Genomic DNA, 17,337 nt, shown 5'->3' with positions numbered 1-17,337 from the left:
AAAAGGACGCATGCACCGCCAAACACATACCTGCACACAGCCTGCGTCCCCAGTGCTAAAGATAGGGGATGCAGGACGCATGCAGCGTCATGCGCACATAGGCGGAGCTACCAGAGGAGGCGCGGCAGGTGGCGGGGCTTAGCGGCGGCCGTGTGCGTCCCCAGTGCTAAAGCGTCATGCGCCCGTAGGCGGAGCTACCGAAGGAGGTGCGGCAGAGAGCGGGGGGCTTAGCGGCCTGCAACGTTAATGTGAAACCACCCTAACAGATCACCATACAGTATCATGTTATCAGCAGGACATCTACAGTTTACACCCCATAGTCCTCCATATAATATAATCTGCCCCAAAGTCCTCCATATAGTATAATACACTCCTTATAGCTCTCCATATATTAAAATACACTGCTCAGTCCTCCATATAGTATACTACACTCCTCATAGCCCTCCATATATTAAAATACACTGCTCAGTCCTCCGTATAATACACTCCATATAGTATAATGCACCGCCATAGTCACCCATGTAGTACAAATCACTTCCCATAGCATAATGCACCCCATAGTTCTTCATATAATGTATTCCCCATAGTCCTCGATACAGCATAATGCAGCCCACATATAGTATAATGCAGCCACCCCACAGAGTATAATGCAGCCCCGCCATACAATATAATGTAACCCCCATAGAATATAATGCAGCCACTCCACAGAATATAATGTAACTCCCCATAGTATATAATGCAGTCCCACCCCCCATATAGTATAATGCAGCCCCTCCATAGAATATATGGCAACCCCCTCATGGGATATAATGAAGCCCCTTATATAGTATAATGTAGCCCCTCCATAGAATACAATGTAGCCCTCCTCATATAATAATACAGCGTCCCCCATAGAATATAATACAGCCCACCTCCCCATAGAATATAATGTAGCCCTTCATATTATTTAACACAGCCTCCCCCTATAGAATATAGTGTAAAATGTACCCTACATGGTATATAACACACCGCATAGTATACAGCCCAGCCCACCATGGTATACAGCCCACCATGGTATACAGGCTGTATACCATGCTGGGATGTATAATACAGCCCAGCATTGTATAATATAGCCCGCCCAGCATGGTATAATACAGCCCAGCATGGTATAATACAGCCTAGCATGGTATAATACAGCCCAGCATGGTATATAGCACCCCAGAATGGAATAATACAGCCCAGTATGGTATAATACAGCCCAGCATGGTATATATCCCCCCAGCATGGTATAATACAGCCCAGCATGATATATAGCACCCCAGAATGGAATAATACAGCCCAGTATGGTATAATACAGCCCAGCATGGTACTGTATATAGCCCCCCCCCAGAATGGTGTAATACAGGCCAGCATGGTATAATACAGCCCAGCATGGTATATAGCCCCCCCAAAATGGTATAATACAGCCCAGCATGGTATATAGCCCCCCCAGAATGGTATTATACAGCCCAGCATGGTATAATACAGCCCAGCAAGGTATATAGCCCCCCCAAAATGGTATAATACAGCCCAGCATGGTATATAGCCCCTCAGCACGGTATGATACAGCCCAGCACGGTATAATACAGCCCGGCATGGCATATTGCCCCCCAGCACGGTATGATACAGCCCAGCACGGTATATAGCACCCCCCAGAATGGTGTAATACAGGCCAGCATGGTATAATACAGCCTAGCATGGTATATATCCCCCCACAGAATGGTATAATACAGCCCAGCATGGTATATAGCCCCCCCAAAATGGTATAATACAGCCCAGGACAGTATAATACCGCCCAGCATGGTATATAGCCCCCCCAGCATAGTATAATACAGCCCAGCATGGTATATAGCCCCCCAGAATGGTATAATACAGCCCAGCACGGTATAATACAGCCCAGCATGGTATATAGCCCCCCCAGAATGGTATAATACAGCCCAGCATGGTATATAGCCCCCAGCACGGTATAATACAGCCCAGCATTGTATATAGCCCCCCCCAGCCTGGTATAATACAGCCCAGCATGGTATATAGCCCCCCCAGCATGGTATAATACAGCCGAGCATGGTATATAGCCCCCCAGCATGGTATGATACAGTCGAGCATGGTATACATATAGTCCCCCCAGCATGGTATAATACAGCCCAGCATGGTATATGGCCCTCCCAGCATGGTATATAGCCCCCCAGCATGGTATACCAGGGGAAGAGTCTTGAGGAGATCATTTGCATATTCCCAGTGCCTTCTGGGATAAGTGAAGAGTCTCCGCGAGCTCAACGATCACTGGGTTTTGGCCGTTGCAGCTGAAAAGAGGAAATCGGAAAACCAGGGGAAGAGTCTTGAGGAGATCATTTGCATATTCCCAGTGCCTTCTGGGATAAGTGAAGAGTCTCCGCGAGCTCAACGATCACTGGGTTTTGGCCGTTGCAGCTGAAAAGAGGAAATCGGAAAACCAGGGGAAGAGTCTTGAGGAGATCATTTGCATATTCCCAGTGCCTTCTGGGATAAGTGAAGAGTCTCCGCGAGCTCAACGATCACTGGGTTTTGGCCGTTGCAGCTGAAAAGAGGAAATCGGAAAAACCGCGCGCCGAATTTGGGCTCATCTTTCATCATTTTTAAGAAATCTCAAGATGGAAGAGGCCAGGAGCCATTTGGTGAGCTGCATTTCTTGCTACATGTTCACAGACTTACCAGTGGAAAAGCCAAACTTCACATGCCACAAATGCAAGCTTGTGTCCCTGTTGGAGGAAAAGTTGCAAAATCTCGAAGAGAGGTTAGCTACGTTGAAGATCATTAAGGAAGGTGAAGAGTTCTTGGACAGAGCAGAATTATCTCTTCATGTTACAGAAAGAGAAGAAATTCGAAGTGCACCTGAAGAAACAGAGGAATGGAGACATGTGACCCAGAGAAGCAGGAGGATCAGGAGGCAGTCAGCACCCATACTGCTCAGAAACCAGTACCAGGCTCTCACGCAGGAAAACAATGAAGAAATACATCAGGATAAGACTTTGCCAACAAGCAGCAACCTTGTACGCCTTCAGAGTCCTCCTGGATGGAGAAAGAAAAATGTTGTGAAGAAGAAACGGAGAGTGGTGGTCATGGGGGATTCCCTGCTGAGAGGAACAGAGGCCGCTATCTGCAGACCGGATATAACTTCAAGAGAAATGTGTTGTCTTCCAGGTGCAAAAATTAAAGATGTGTCTGACAGGATATCAGGACTCTTCAGACCTACAGATGACTACCCATTCCTGCTACTACATGTGGGGACAAATGACACCGCAAGAAACAACCTGGAAACCATCTGCAGAGACTTTGAAGACTTAGGCAAGAAAGTGAAAGAACTGGGAGCACAGGTGGTCTTCTCTTCCATCCTCCCAGTGGATGGCCATGGAACAAGGAGGTGGAATAAGATTCTGCAGGTGAACAACTGGCTACGTCGATGGTGCCGTCAGCAACGATTTGGATTTCTGGATCACGGAGTGAACTACTTATACGATGGACTACTTGCTAGAGATGGGGTGCACCTTACGAAGACTGGTAAGCATGTATTTGGAAGTCGCCTTGCTACACTTGTAAGGAGAGCTTTAAACTAGAACAACATGGGAAGGGAAGCAAAAGACCAGAAAAAGCCATACACCTGACAAATGCTATTGAGAACTCTGCTATTAGAAGTGGAAAGGAAGAACAAAGACGAAAGAATCTAATTAATAAAAATATTGGAGAAAGAGAAACCAATCACAAACTAAAATGTTTCTATACTAATGCACAAAGCATGGGCAACAAACAAGGAGAATTAGAACTACTAACACAGGAAAAGAAATATGATGTCATTGGAATCACTGAAACTTGGTGGGACAATACACATGATTGGAATACAAGACTAGAAGGATACAACTTATTTGCAAGAAACAGACTTGATAAACGAGGAGGAGGTGTCGCATTGTATGTTAGAAATGCGTATATCTGCACAGAGATTGAAGCTTCAGAGACTGGGAGTTCTGTGGAAACTGTTTGGGTAAGAATACAAGGACAGAACAATGGAAAGGACACCATTGTAGGCATTTACTACAGGCCGCCTGTGCAAGCTGAAGCTATGGATGAACTCTTTATGCATCAAATGGCCAAGTTCTCCAAAAAATATGACATAGTTGTCATGGGAGATTTCAACTATCCAGACATTTGTTGGGAATCTCTCTCAGGCAAAACTAACAGGTCAAGGAAATTCTTATCCTCTCTTGCTGACAACTTTATCTTCCAAAAGGTAAGGGAGAAAACAAGGGGAACTGCTACCTTGGATCTAATCCTTATAAACAGGGAGGAAATGGTTGAGGAGGTAAAAGTGGCTGGGACCCTAGGAGGTAGCGACCATGCTATTTTAGAATTTTGGATAACTAGAGGCGGAAGACCTGTGAAGACTCAGACGTCAAGGTTAGATTTCAGAAAGGCAGATTTTAAGGGATTCAGAAAGAGAATTGGAGGGATCCAATGGCTGGATATCCTTAAAGACAAAAATGTCCAGGAAGGATGGGAAATCTTGAAAAATGAAATTCTCAAAGCACAGTTGTTAACAATTCCGAAAAGAGGGAAGAATAGGAAGCAGTTAAGGAAACCAGGATGGATGAACACAGAACTTAAGCACATGCTAAAAAGGAAGAAAAAAATGTTTATAAAATGGAAAGAGGGAGGCATATCTAAAGAAGAATATAATGCTGTCTGCAGAACCTGCAGGGCACAAATCAGATTAGCTAAAGCTGAAAATGAATTGAGGCTTGCAAGAGATGTCAAAAGCAATAATAAAGGATTTTGGGGATATGTCAAAAGTAAAAGAAAAGTCAAAGATGCTATAGGATTTTTACAGGATGAAAATGATGAAATGGTAAGACAGGATGTTGAGAAGGCTGAACTTTTAAATTCCTATTTTGCATCTGTTTTCTCTCAGAAAGGAAATGTAACATCAACTGTTATTCACTGTCCTATTAAGGGAATAGAAGAATCCAGGATATCTATAAACAGAAAGATAGTGAGGAAACACTTAGCTAGCCTAAATGAATTCAAGTCTCCAGGTCCAGATGAATTACACCCCAGAGTACTGAAGGAGATAGCAGAAGAAATTTTTGAACCCCTCTCTATAATCTTTGAAAATTCTTGGAGAACAGGAGAAGTGCCAGAAGACTGGAGAAGAGCAAATGTTGTTCCTATCTTCAAAAAGGGGAAGAAGGTGGACCCAGGTAACTATAGGCCGGTGAGTCTGACTTCTATACCAGGAAAGATCTTTGAACAAATTATTAAACAACATGTATGTCAATACCTGGATAAGAATGAAGTGATTAAACAGAGTCAGCATGGGTTTGTAACTAATAAGTCATGTCAGACTAACTTAATTTCCTTCTATGACGGTATCACTGATTGGGTGGATCAAGGAAATGCTGTAGATATAGTATATCTTGACTTCAGCAAAGCATTTGACAAAGTCTCTCATACAATCCTTATTGAAAAAATGATTAAGTATGGAATGGACAAGGCAACTGTTAGGTGGATTCATAACTGGCTTAGTGATCGGACCCAAAGAGTGGTCGTAAATGGCTGCACATCCAGTTGGAAGAATGTCTCAAGTGGGGTACCACAGGGCTCTGTCCTGGGCCCTGTATTGTTCAACATCTTTATCAACGATTTAGATGAAGGCATTGAGGGTAAACTGATTAAATTTGCTGATGACACAAAGCTAGGAGGGATAGCTAATACTAGAGAAGAGAGAGAGAGGATTCAAAAAGATTTAAATAAACTGGAGAAGTGGGCAGCAACAAACAGAATGGTTTTTAACAGGGAGAAATGCAAAGTACTACATCTGGGCAATAAAAATGGAAAAAGCATATATAGAATGGGAGGAATAGGGCTAAGTGACAGCACATGTGAAAAAGACTTGGGTATACTAATAGATCACAGACTGAATATGAGTCAACAGTGTGATGCAGCAGCAAAAAAGGCAAATGCAATTCTAGGATGTATTAACAGAAGCATACAGTCTAGATCACGTGAAGTCATTATTTCCCTCTACTCCTCTTTGGTCAGACCTCATCTGGAATATTGTGTCCAGTTTTGGGCACCACATTTTAAAAAAGACATCAACAAACTGGAGCAAGTTCAGAAAAGAGCGACCAGAATGGTGACCGGTCTGCAAACCCTGTCTTATGAGGAAAGGTTGCAGGATTTGGGAATGTTTAGTTTGCAAAAGAGAAGACTGAGAGGAGACTTAATAGCTGTCTACAAATATCTAAAGGGCTGTCACATTGTAGAAGGATCAACTTTATTCTCATTTGCACAAGGAAAGACTAGAAGCAATGGGATGAAACTGAATGGGAGGAGACACAGATTAGATATTAGAAAAAACTTTTTGACAGTTAGAGTGATCAATGAGTGGAACAGGCTGCCACGAGAAGTGGTGAGTTCTCCTTCAATGGAAGTCTTCAAACAGAGGCTGGACAGACATCTGACTGGGATGATTTAGCGAATCCTGCTTTGAGCAGGGGGTTGGACCAGATGGCCCAGGAGGTCCCTTCCAACTCTACGATTCTATGATTCTATGATTCTATATAGTCCCCCCAAAATGGCCCCACAGTCTAGTACTCGCACTGATTTAAAAAAAAAAAAAACAACACTCCTCACCTTCTCCTCATGCCCGCGCTGCTGGCTGCTCCTGTCTCCTCCTGCACACAGTGAGAGCGCGATGACGTCATTGCGCCCCCGCTGTGTCAGAGGCAGAGCGGGGAATGATGGGAGAGGGAGCGTCAGCTGACGCTCTCTCCCCCATCACTGCCTCCTTCAGTGCGGCGGCGGGAGTCGGCGCTGGGGGCAGGCGGGCCCTCCTGCCTCACAGGGGCCCCATAGTGGCTGTGTGATGTGCCGCTGGCTGGGGGCCCCTGGAGGAGCGGGGGCCCTAGGCAGCTGCCTGGTCTGCCTGCCCATAACGCCGGCCCTGCATAGACAGTAGTCAAAGTTGAAAGTGTACAGTGTGGAATATGTTCCACAGAGGGAAAAACTATTGATACCACCATAAGTATTTGCTGTCGAGTGGAAGTTATAGTGCGGTCCAGATGGACGTGATACGTGAGGGCAGCCGATCAAAATCAATAGAGGCGGCTCTGGAATAAAGAGAAACAGTACGTTAATATCCACAATAATGGCCATATTATCATACATAATTTACAATGTCTACATACTGGTATAACCTCTCCCATAATGACGCAGTATTACTGATACAGGTATTATATCTATGATAACAATGGTTATTGCATAATACCTCACATAATGGACAGTAAGTCATAGTCCCTGTTGAGTCCCTTGGGGGCCAGAGTTTGTAACTCATGGATCCAATAGGATTCCCATCGTTTCAACATCCTAATTCGGTCTCCCCCACGTCTAGGGACTGGGACGTGTTCAATGACTTGGAATTTTAATTGTGAGATACTATGTCGGTTACTGTGGAAATGATGAGGTAAGGGAAGGAGTAGGTTTTTACATCTAATAGTAGATTTATGTTTACTTATTCTATCACGGATGGCCTGGGTTGTTTCACCTACATAAAGGAGCCCGCAGGGACATTTAATGAGATAAACAACATAGCTTGTGTCGCATGTAGAAAAATAATTAATGGCGTATTTCCTACCCGAATGTGGGAGAAAAAATGCATCGCCTTTCTGTACATTATTGCATTGATGACAATGCAAGCAGGGGTACGTTCCCATACTAGGATTTTGTAAGAATCTCTGCGTAGAAATCCTTTGCCTAGGACCAATATCCGCTCTGATAAGTGAGTCTCGTATGTTATTGGGTCTTTTATAGCAGGGAAGAAATGGATTGTGAAATTCTGGAATATCGGGATGAGCAATGGACAGTAAATTCCAGTGTCTCCTTATGGTTTTGGGTAAGATGTTGACATATGGATGGTAAGTATGGACGAATGGTACCCGTGAGACTATATTTGTGCGAGTGATGCCCTTTGGATTCAATGCCTCTGTCAGTGTGGTTTGAAGATAGCCGCGCTCCATGAATTTAGACTCCATTTGTCGTAGACGTAATTGACGTTTCTCAGGGTCAGAGACTATCCTCTGGACCCTTTTGAATTGGGATCTTGGAATAGCCTTTTAATGGCAGGTGGGTGCAAACTGGAGAAATGGAGGAGACTGTTACGATCGGTGGCCTTAGTATAAAGGTCAGAGCTGAGGTTGCCCTGATCATCTTTTATGATCATCGTGTCTAAGAAACTGACCTGTTGCTTGCTACTGGGTCGCCCTCGCACACCCAGGGCAGCGGGTACTCGGAATCGGGCCGGTGTCAAGGTGGGAATGTGTCACAGCAGCGGTGACCCGGTCCGTGGCCCTGGGTGCCCAATATCAATGGCGGTGATGTTAATGGTGTTAAAGTTTATTAAAATAGTTTGTGATGCCACCCGTGGTGTTTGGCAAGTAAGATGTTGAGCCAACGCTGCATGCAGATCCGCTGGGACTGATGGTGTGGTGCAGCAAAGATGGTGTAGCTCCCCACAGGTGGAGCTGTAGTCCCAGGGCAGTGTAGGTGCAATGGATGAGGAGAGGCGCAGAATGGTATGGAGGCTGGTACCCAGGTGTAGTGATGCGGGAATAACTGGAGGACACCCGAGTATGCGGTTCCAAAGCTTTACTCACTGTTTGCAGTTCACTCAACTGCCTGCCTCTGTACCGTGTTCTCCAGGTCAAGGCTCCAGCCAACCTCCAGGCAGGATAGGATTCTGCCTTCCACACTCCGCCAACATGTAACTTACTGAACGACGCCTCCAATGCGCCTTTAGGTGCGAAGCACTCCAGTACTTAGTTACCCTGGAATGCCTCTCTCTAGGTGTTCCTAGTCTTTGCTTGTATGACAGACAGCTGTAGCCTGCTTCGGGGACTCCTCACTGCATCCCGGCTGTCTATTCAGTTGCTGTTGTGTCCCAAGTCTATGGTGGGAGCAAGGCGTTAGCGGCTCACTACTCCTCCGGTGTCTGTTGCCGGACATAAAGATCCAATCAACCTCGGGGACCGGGCCCCGGACTTTGCGCTCTCTGGACTGCAAGGGTTCTCTATCTTTCTTCAACCAGCTTCCCACCATCCTTCTATTCTCCTTCGTTCCGATCTGTTCTCTCTCTCTTATGGAATCTGTAGTCTTCAGTCTACGTCTCCTTCTCTTCCTTTCCTAGGGAGCTCGTTCCACTAAGACCAGTCCTCAGCCCCTCCTGACTGACTGCCTTCCTCCGCCTTGAGCTCCTCTCAGGCTGACCTGCTGTCAGCCTGCTCTCTCAGACCCTCGTCTGACTGACCTGAAATCCTACACCTTCCCTCTCCTTTATATCTAACTCCACCCGCCTCCCCAGCACCTCTCGTGTTACGAAGCCAGGAACCACAAAAGGCACCCTATGACCTTTCCAGCATAAAGCATGGATGGGTCCCTGCTGAACTATCCTGTGTGTGGGATGCAGGTGTGGAGTGTGGTCAGGAGTTCCCACCTTACCTGGATGGTGGGGCACTACACCTTAGAAGAAAGTGCAGTACCTCTGTGGCGACTGAAGCCTCAGGGGGGCCACACTACTAGTGATAGTAAAAGTGAGGCCTGTTCAAGCTGTATTGAGGCTGTTGAAAAATACGCTCAAGGACTCAGGGGAACCCGTCCAAATACAAAACACGTCATCAATATAACGTTTCCACTAGGAGCAGTTTGTTTGAAAAACTACATTCGTATAAACCACTTCCTCCTCAAATTTGGCCATATAGCCATTGGCATAAGGGGGCACCATATTGGATCCCATGGCCGTACCCCTTGTCTGTAGGTAAAAATTTTCCTCAAGCATGAAATAATTGCGTGTCAAAACAATCCTGAGTAGGCTTAAAATTAAATCCGTTATCTCTTTATGTGTGTTAGCATTATTCAATAGACTGTGGACACACTTGATGCCTTTATCATGTGGAATGGAAGTATAAAGGTCCTTCACGTCGAAGGAAACCAATATTGCTTCGGTTGGTATTGGACCCAATTCAGCGATTGTCCGGAAAAAATCTCCTATATCAAGGATAAAGGAGGGCGTATCCTTAATCAAAGGAGTCAGGACCTTCTTGATAAAAATTGATAGATGGGACAGAATGGAGTCTGTGGACACAACTATTGGGCGCCCCGGGGGATTCTCTAGACTTTTGTGGACCTTTGGTAGAATATAAAAAACAGGAGTGGTAGGGTGTGCATTCGTTAGAAAATCTACTGTTTTAGCGTCAATTATTTTTCGGTGGCAAAATTCAGTTAGAACTTCTTTTATCAGTTCCCTCACTTCTTGTAAAGGGTCTTTTTCTAACTTTGTATAGACTGTGGTGTCTTTAAGTTGGCGATAAACCTCACTCATATAGTCTTATCAGATTGATAAGAATATAATAATCAAACCTGCCGATAAGGGTGGGGCCACGGTGGTAATGAATAGATCAGACTATATGAGTGAGGTTTATCGCCAACTTAATGACACCACAGTCTATACTAAGTTAGAAAAAGTCCCTTTACAAGAAACGAGGGAACTGATAAAAGAAGTTCTAACTGAATTTTGCCACCGAAAAATAATTGACGCTAAAACAGTAGATTTTCTAACGAATGCAGACCCTACTATTCCTGTTTTTTATATTCTACCAAAGGTCCACAAAAGTCTAGAGAATCCCCCGGGGCGCCCAATAGTTGCGTCCACAGACTCCATTCTGTCCCCTCTATCCAATTTTAACGAGAAGGTCCTGACTCCTTTGATTAAGGATACGCCCTCCTTTATCCTTGATACAGGAGATTTTCTCCGGACAATCGCTGAATTGGGTCCAATACCAACCGAAGCAATATTGGTTTCCTTCGACGTGAAGGCCTTTTATACTTCCATTCCACACGATAAAGGCATCGAGTGTGTCCACAGTCTGTTGACTCATGCTAACACACATAAAGAGATAACGGATTTAATTTTACGCCTACTCAGGATTGTTTTGACACACAATTATTTCATGTTTGAGGAAAATTTTTACCTACAGACAAGGGGTACGGCCATGGGATCCAATATGGTGCCCCCTTATGCCAATGGCTATATGGCCACATTTGAGGAGGAAGTGGTTTATACGAATGTACATTTTCAAACACACTGCTCCTTGTGGAAACGTTATATTGATGACGTGTTTTGTATTTGGACGGGTTCCCCTGAGTCCTTGAACGTATTTTTCAACAGCCTCAATACAGCTTGGACAGGCCTCACTTTTACTATCACTAGTAGCAAGCAACAAGTCAGTTTCTTAGACACGATGATCATAAAAGATGATCAGGGCAACCTCAGCTCTGACCTTTATACTAAGGCCACCGATCGTAACAGTCTCCTCCATTTCTCCAGTTTGCACCCACCTGCCATTAAGAAGGCTATTCCAAGATCCCAATTCAAAAGGGTCCAGAGGATAGTCTCTGACCCTGAGAAACGTCAATTACGTCTACGACAAATGGAGTCTAAATTCATGGAGCGTGGCTATCCTCAAACCACACTGACAGAGGCATTGAATCCAAAGGGCATCACTCGCCCAAATATAGTCTCACGGATACCATTCGTCCATACTTACCATCCATATGTCAACATCTTACACAAAACCATAAGGAGACACAGGAATTTACTGTCCACTGCTCATCCCGATATTCCAGAATTTCACAATCCATTTCTTCCCTGCTATAAAAGACCCAATAACATACGAGACTCACTTATCAGAGCGGATATTGGTCCTAGGCAAAGGATTTCTACACAGAGATTCTTACAAAATCCTTGTATGGGCACGTACCCCTGCTTGCATTGTCATCAATGCAATAATGTACAGAAAGGCGATGCATTTTTTCACCCACATTCGGGTAGGAAATACGCCATTAAGGATTTTTCTACATGCGACACGAGCTATGCTGTTTATCTCATTAAATGTCCCTGCGGGCTCCTTTATGTAGGCGAAACAACCCAGGCCATCCGTGATAGAATAAGTAAACATAAATCTACTATTAGATGTAAAAACTTACTCCTTCCCTTACCTCATCATTTCCACAGTAACGGACATAGTATCTCACAATTAAAATTCCAAGTCATTGAACACGTCCCAGTCCCTAGACGAGGGGGAGACCGAATTAGGATGTTGAAACGATGGGAATCCTATTGGATCCATGAGTTACAAACTCTGGCCCCCAAGGGACTCAACAGGGACTATGACTTACTGTCCATTATGTGAGGTATTATGCAATAACCATTGTTATCATAGATATAATACCTGTATCAGTAATACTGCGTCATTATGGGAGAGCTTATACCAGTATGTAGATATTGTAAATTATGTATGATAATATGGCCATTATTGTGGATATTAACGTACTGTTTCTCTTTATTCCAGAGCCGCCTCTATTGATTTTGATCGGCTGCCCTCACTTATCACGTCCATCTGGACCTCACTATAACTTCCACTCGACTGCAAATACTTATGGTGGTATCAATAGTTTTTCCCTCTGTGGAACATATTCCACACTGTACACTTTCAACTTTGACTACTGTCTATGACACACATTGTCTTAGCATTGTTTCTTTCACTATACTGTATACCCTGGTGAATCATCTTGGTTATATCATACATTATTATGCAGCTACAATACCTCGGTGAAAATATCCTATACTTACATTCTATTTACTGCATTACTATGTGGTCAAAAATTTTTTTTTTCCTTTTCTGCCCAGAGATATCCCAGTATCCTTATATGCCCTTAATTACTACATTATAATGCGAATATGGAATATACCCTTCGCCCGGTGATGTCTCAGTATTCCATTTTGTATAATATGTTCATTAACCTTGTCAGGTATCTGGAATATAATGATCATCTTTGATGCACGCATATATTATAACCACTAATTTGCTGTATGTGGATGCGGTAACTTTAGTCCGTATAGATCAAATACATTCTCCATGTTGTTGGAGCGCTACAGCTCCCTTTAAATACAGGCGACCCGTTGCAGTGTTTATTTACATTCAGGAGCGTCACAGCTCCCTTCAGCCTTAGTAACACGTGGCAGTGTTTGTTTACATCCAGACGGAGGCAGCCAGCGACTTCTGGTCCTCGAGTTCCGGTATGCGCGGACTAAGTCCCGCCCCCTTCTATTTAGACTGGCCTGTTACAATTCACTGGGCATCCGGGCTAGCAGCGGATACTGCGTCCAGGTCTACATGCAGAGGCACTACACCTGCACGGTAAGCTCATGACGGCACAGTCCAATGTAATCCCCTGAATCGCGGTTACATACCCGCGGTCCTCACTACCTGGCGCTTTCTTCCACAGCGTCACATGTAACCTGACCCGTCAATACAAGCTTAGTAAAACGCCAACAGGTATTAACCCTTTGTATGACACTATGTATTTATAGTCCTCTGTGTTTCCATTTATCTTGTCTGCAATTTTTACTGCCCAGTTCTTTTACTGGCCACCATTCTCGTTCACAGTGCTGCATGAAACCGGCTCTTCCAGTACAAGTCTGATAAAGCATCAACAGGCATTAACCTGTACTAATCAGGTATTAATCCCTATATGATACCACACATAATTCCATTGATTTTTATCTATTATCAACATCCGTATGATATATCTATGAATCTTCATTTTATCTTAGGCATATATCCCTACAGGCACAAAGCCTCAGAGATCCAATCTCCACTACCAACATTAATTTCTCCCTGATTTACCAGGTGTATATTTATATTTCTATTTGTCACTTTTTTTTTTTTCTCTAATGAGTTACCACAAATTATTTATTCACCCATTTTATACTTCATCTAATAGAGCACAATACGTCTCATAGACGGTGGGATATTGCAGTAGCTTCCAAACCACTGCCTCATAATAGGTATGATTTCTTCAGCACTGCACTTTATTATCTTGTTCATCCGATTGGACAATCTTGAACCACTTCATTTTCCATTATAGGAACTTACACAGTTTTCCATTCTAACCTCATTATTTACAGCAGTCGGGTAGGCCGCCATTTCTCATTAATTTCTCTATTTTTTTCTCCCACCTGGTTCTCTTTATATATCATCACAGGGTTAACGTGTTTTGGTTTTTATGTATCTTTGTATTATATTGTATGTCTGGACATATAAATTGCAAATGTTTATCTCATGTCACTGTTTATGAGGACATATTTTGATTTTGTCTTTTGTATATTGTCTTGTATAAATTACAGCAGACTGATGAAGGCCAATTGTAGGCCGAAGCGTCTTTTGTGACTGCCAAAATAAAACCTTGTCTTGAAAAGGATCATTCAGTTGAGTGCCAAGTTACTTTATTATTTTACATCCAGAGCTGCTGTCACTGTTTTGCTCTTACCTAATGTATTATACTCCAGTTACACCCAGAGCTGCATACACTATTCTGCTCTTACTTAATGTAGTGTACTCCAGTTAAACTCAGAGCTGCAGTCACTGTTTTGCTGTTAACTTATGTATTGTACTCCAGTTACACCCAGAGCTGCAGTCACTGTTCTACTCTTACCTAATGTAGAGTACTCCAGTTACACCTTGAGCTGCAATCACTGTTCTGCTGTTACCTAATGTATTGTACTCCAGTTACACCCAGAGCTGCAGTCACTGTTCTACTCTTACCTAATGTACATGACATGCACATAAAGCGCTGTCTTAGGCTGGTTTCACATTTGCGTTAAAACAACGCTGTGCCATGCGTCGTTAAGCCCCGCCCCGAGCCGGCTCCCTGCCCGCCCCATCCGGGATCACCGCCTACTTTCGCATTTGCACGCATGCGATCGGCGCACCCTATCTTTAGCTGCCAGTGTGAAAGTAGTGTGCTGCGCACTTTTGACGGTGCGCCGTGCGCGCCGAAATGCAACATGCTGCATTTCGGCGCGCACGGCACACCGTCAAAAGTGCGCAGCACGCTACTTTCACACTGGCAGCGCATGATCTGCGCACCCTATGCTAAAGATAGGGTGCGCCGATCGCATGCGTGCAAATGCGAAAGTAGGCGGTGATCCCGGATGGGGCGGGCAGGGAGCCGGCTCGGGGCGGGGCTTAACGACGCAGGGCGCAGCGTTGTTTTAACGCAAATGTGAAACCAGCCTTACACCACGAGCCCATAATAGGAAGCGCCTGTCTGAATCCTGTCCATTTAGACACTGTGCATATTGTGAGGTAGCGCTGTCATTCAAGGTTGGGGGACACTCGCTTGGCAGCCACACAATCAGATCCAGCTCGGGTTTTCATAAGCCATAACAGTCCATGAGGTTTATTCGTCATCATAAACCACAGAAGCAACATAAACAGCATAGCGTCCATTAAAGCTTCACTCTGGTTAAGCCTGTGGTCACACACAGGTTACTCAAAATCCATACTCAGGCTCTTCAGCCTCATCATTGTCTCACCCACGTCAGAGTTCCCATATGGCTGTTTCTCCAGGCTGCAGACATCCACTCATTCCTCAGGGACACTCAGACACTGGCCGCCATTACACACACAGCCGCTCCACAGGCTGTTAGTGAGGAGATCCTTCTCCTCACGGGACCTTCCAAACTGGACCAATCAGGTCCCAGCATTCAACACCTTGTGACCTAACCTGGCCACATTATATGGTCCATAGCCACGCCCACCAGGTCACATGACTATGACCTCACCACAGGTCCTTCACACAGACATAAATACTTTACAATAGCGTTCATAAACATACATATGTCTCTATCTCAAGGTCACCCACCTTGAGATACATAATGGCTCTTCAACCACTCACACTCTTGGGACATCCACACAGCGCCCCCTAGTAGACACAGTGGTCATTACACCACAATATGTTCAGGTTTTAAATACATTAGATAGGGACTGCACCGTTAAGGGTTACCGTGACGAGGTGGAGCAGCTTGGTATACATGTTTTGCAAAAAACGTATCGACTAAATACCCTGTATTTGTTATCCAGCACTTGCTGATTATTGTCATATTTTTTACTGCAGAGTATTTTTGCAAATTTGCTATTCTGTGCTTTCTTGTTGTGTTTCAGTTAGTGGGTGGTGTGAACACTTTCCTACCGACTTGTTCACATTTGTGCATGTCACGTGTTTTTAATTCTTACCTAATGTAGAGTACTCCAGTTACACCCTGAGCTGCAATCACTGTTCTGCTGTTACCTAATATATTGTACTCCAGTTACACCCAGAGCTGCAGTCACTGTTCTGCTGTTTCCTGATGTATTGTACTCCAGTTATACACAGAGCTGCTGTTACTGTTCTGCTGTTACTTATTGTACTCCATTTACACTCAGAGCTGCAGTCAGTGTTCTGCAGATACCTAATGTATTGTACTTCAGTTACACCCAGAGCTGGTCACTGTTCTGCTGTTACCTAATGTTTTGTACTCCAGTTACACCCAGAGCTGCAGTCACTGTTTTGCTTTTACCTAATGTATTGTACTCCAGTTTCACCCAGAGCTGCAGTCCCTGTTCTGCTCTTACCTAATGTATTGTACTCCAGTTAAACCCAGAGCTGCTGTCACTGTTCTGCTGTTACCTAATCTCCAGTTACACCCAGAGCTGCAATCACTGTTCTGCTGTTACCTAATGTACTCCTGTTACAGCTAGAGCTGCAGTGTTCCCCAGTGACTTCAAGAGCTGCAGTCACTTCTGTTGCTCCATCATATCTGTGCTCTAGTCACATCAAGATCTGTAATCTCTATTCTGCTTGTACATCATGCATTGTACTCCGGTCACATCCAGAGCTGCTGTCATCATTTTAGGCTACTTTCACACTAGCGTTGTGCGACGTACGTCGCAATGTGTTGTTTTGGCGAAAAAGTTGCCTGCAGGATGCGGTTTTTCTCCATAGACTTACATTAGCGACGCATTGCGATGTATGGGCACACGTCACATTCGTTGAGCGACGGATGTGTCGTGTTTTGGCGGCCGCGACGCACACAAAAACGTTACATGTAACTTTTTTTGTGCATCGTCTCCGCCATTTTCGACCGCACATGCGCTGGCGAAACTCCGCCCTCTCCTCCCTGGACATTACAATGGGGCAGCGGATGCGTTGAAAAACTGCATCCGCTGCTCCCGTTGTGCAAAACTTTCCCAACGTGCGACGGTACGTCGCCCCGACACAGGGCGACGGCCGTCACACGACGCTAGTGTGAAAGTAGCCTTACCCTACGTCCAGAGCGACGTGCTGCAGAGAATAACGATCAGGGTGCACTAACGCTGAACCAGCAGAGGGCAGCACTGAGCCCCATCCAGTGAC

General features: G+C 44.7%; 1 pseudogene; it reads right to left on the bottom strand.

The window, feature by feature from the left end:
• LOC141063486 (EKC/KEOPS complex subunit TP53RK-like) overlaps nt 1-17,337 on the bottom strand; it is a 29,358-nt pseudogene that overhangs the window by 10,802 nt on the left and 1,219 nt on the right.

This window comes from Dendrobates tinctorius, unplaced genomic scaffold (assembly GCF_039654945.1).
Source record: "Dendrobates tinctorius isolate UK_male_01 unplaced genomic scaffold, ASM3965494v1 ptg000250l, whole genome shotgun sequence".
Classification (NCBI taxonomy): Eukaryota; Metazoa; Chordata; class Amphibia; order Anura; family Dendrobatidae; genus Dendrobates; species Dendrobates tinctorius.
The sequence above is the reverse complement of the archived record's forward strand: the minus strand, read 5'-3'. Positions and strand labels throughout refer to the sequence as shown.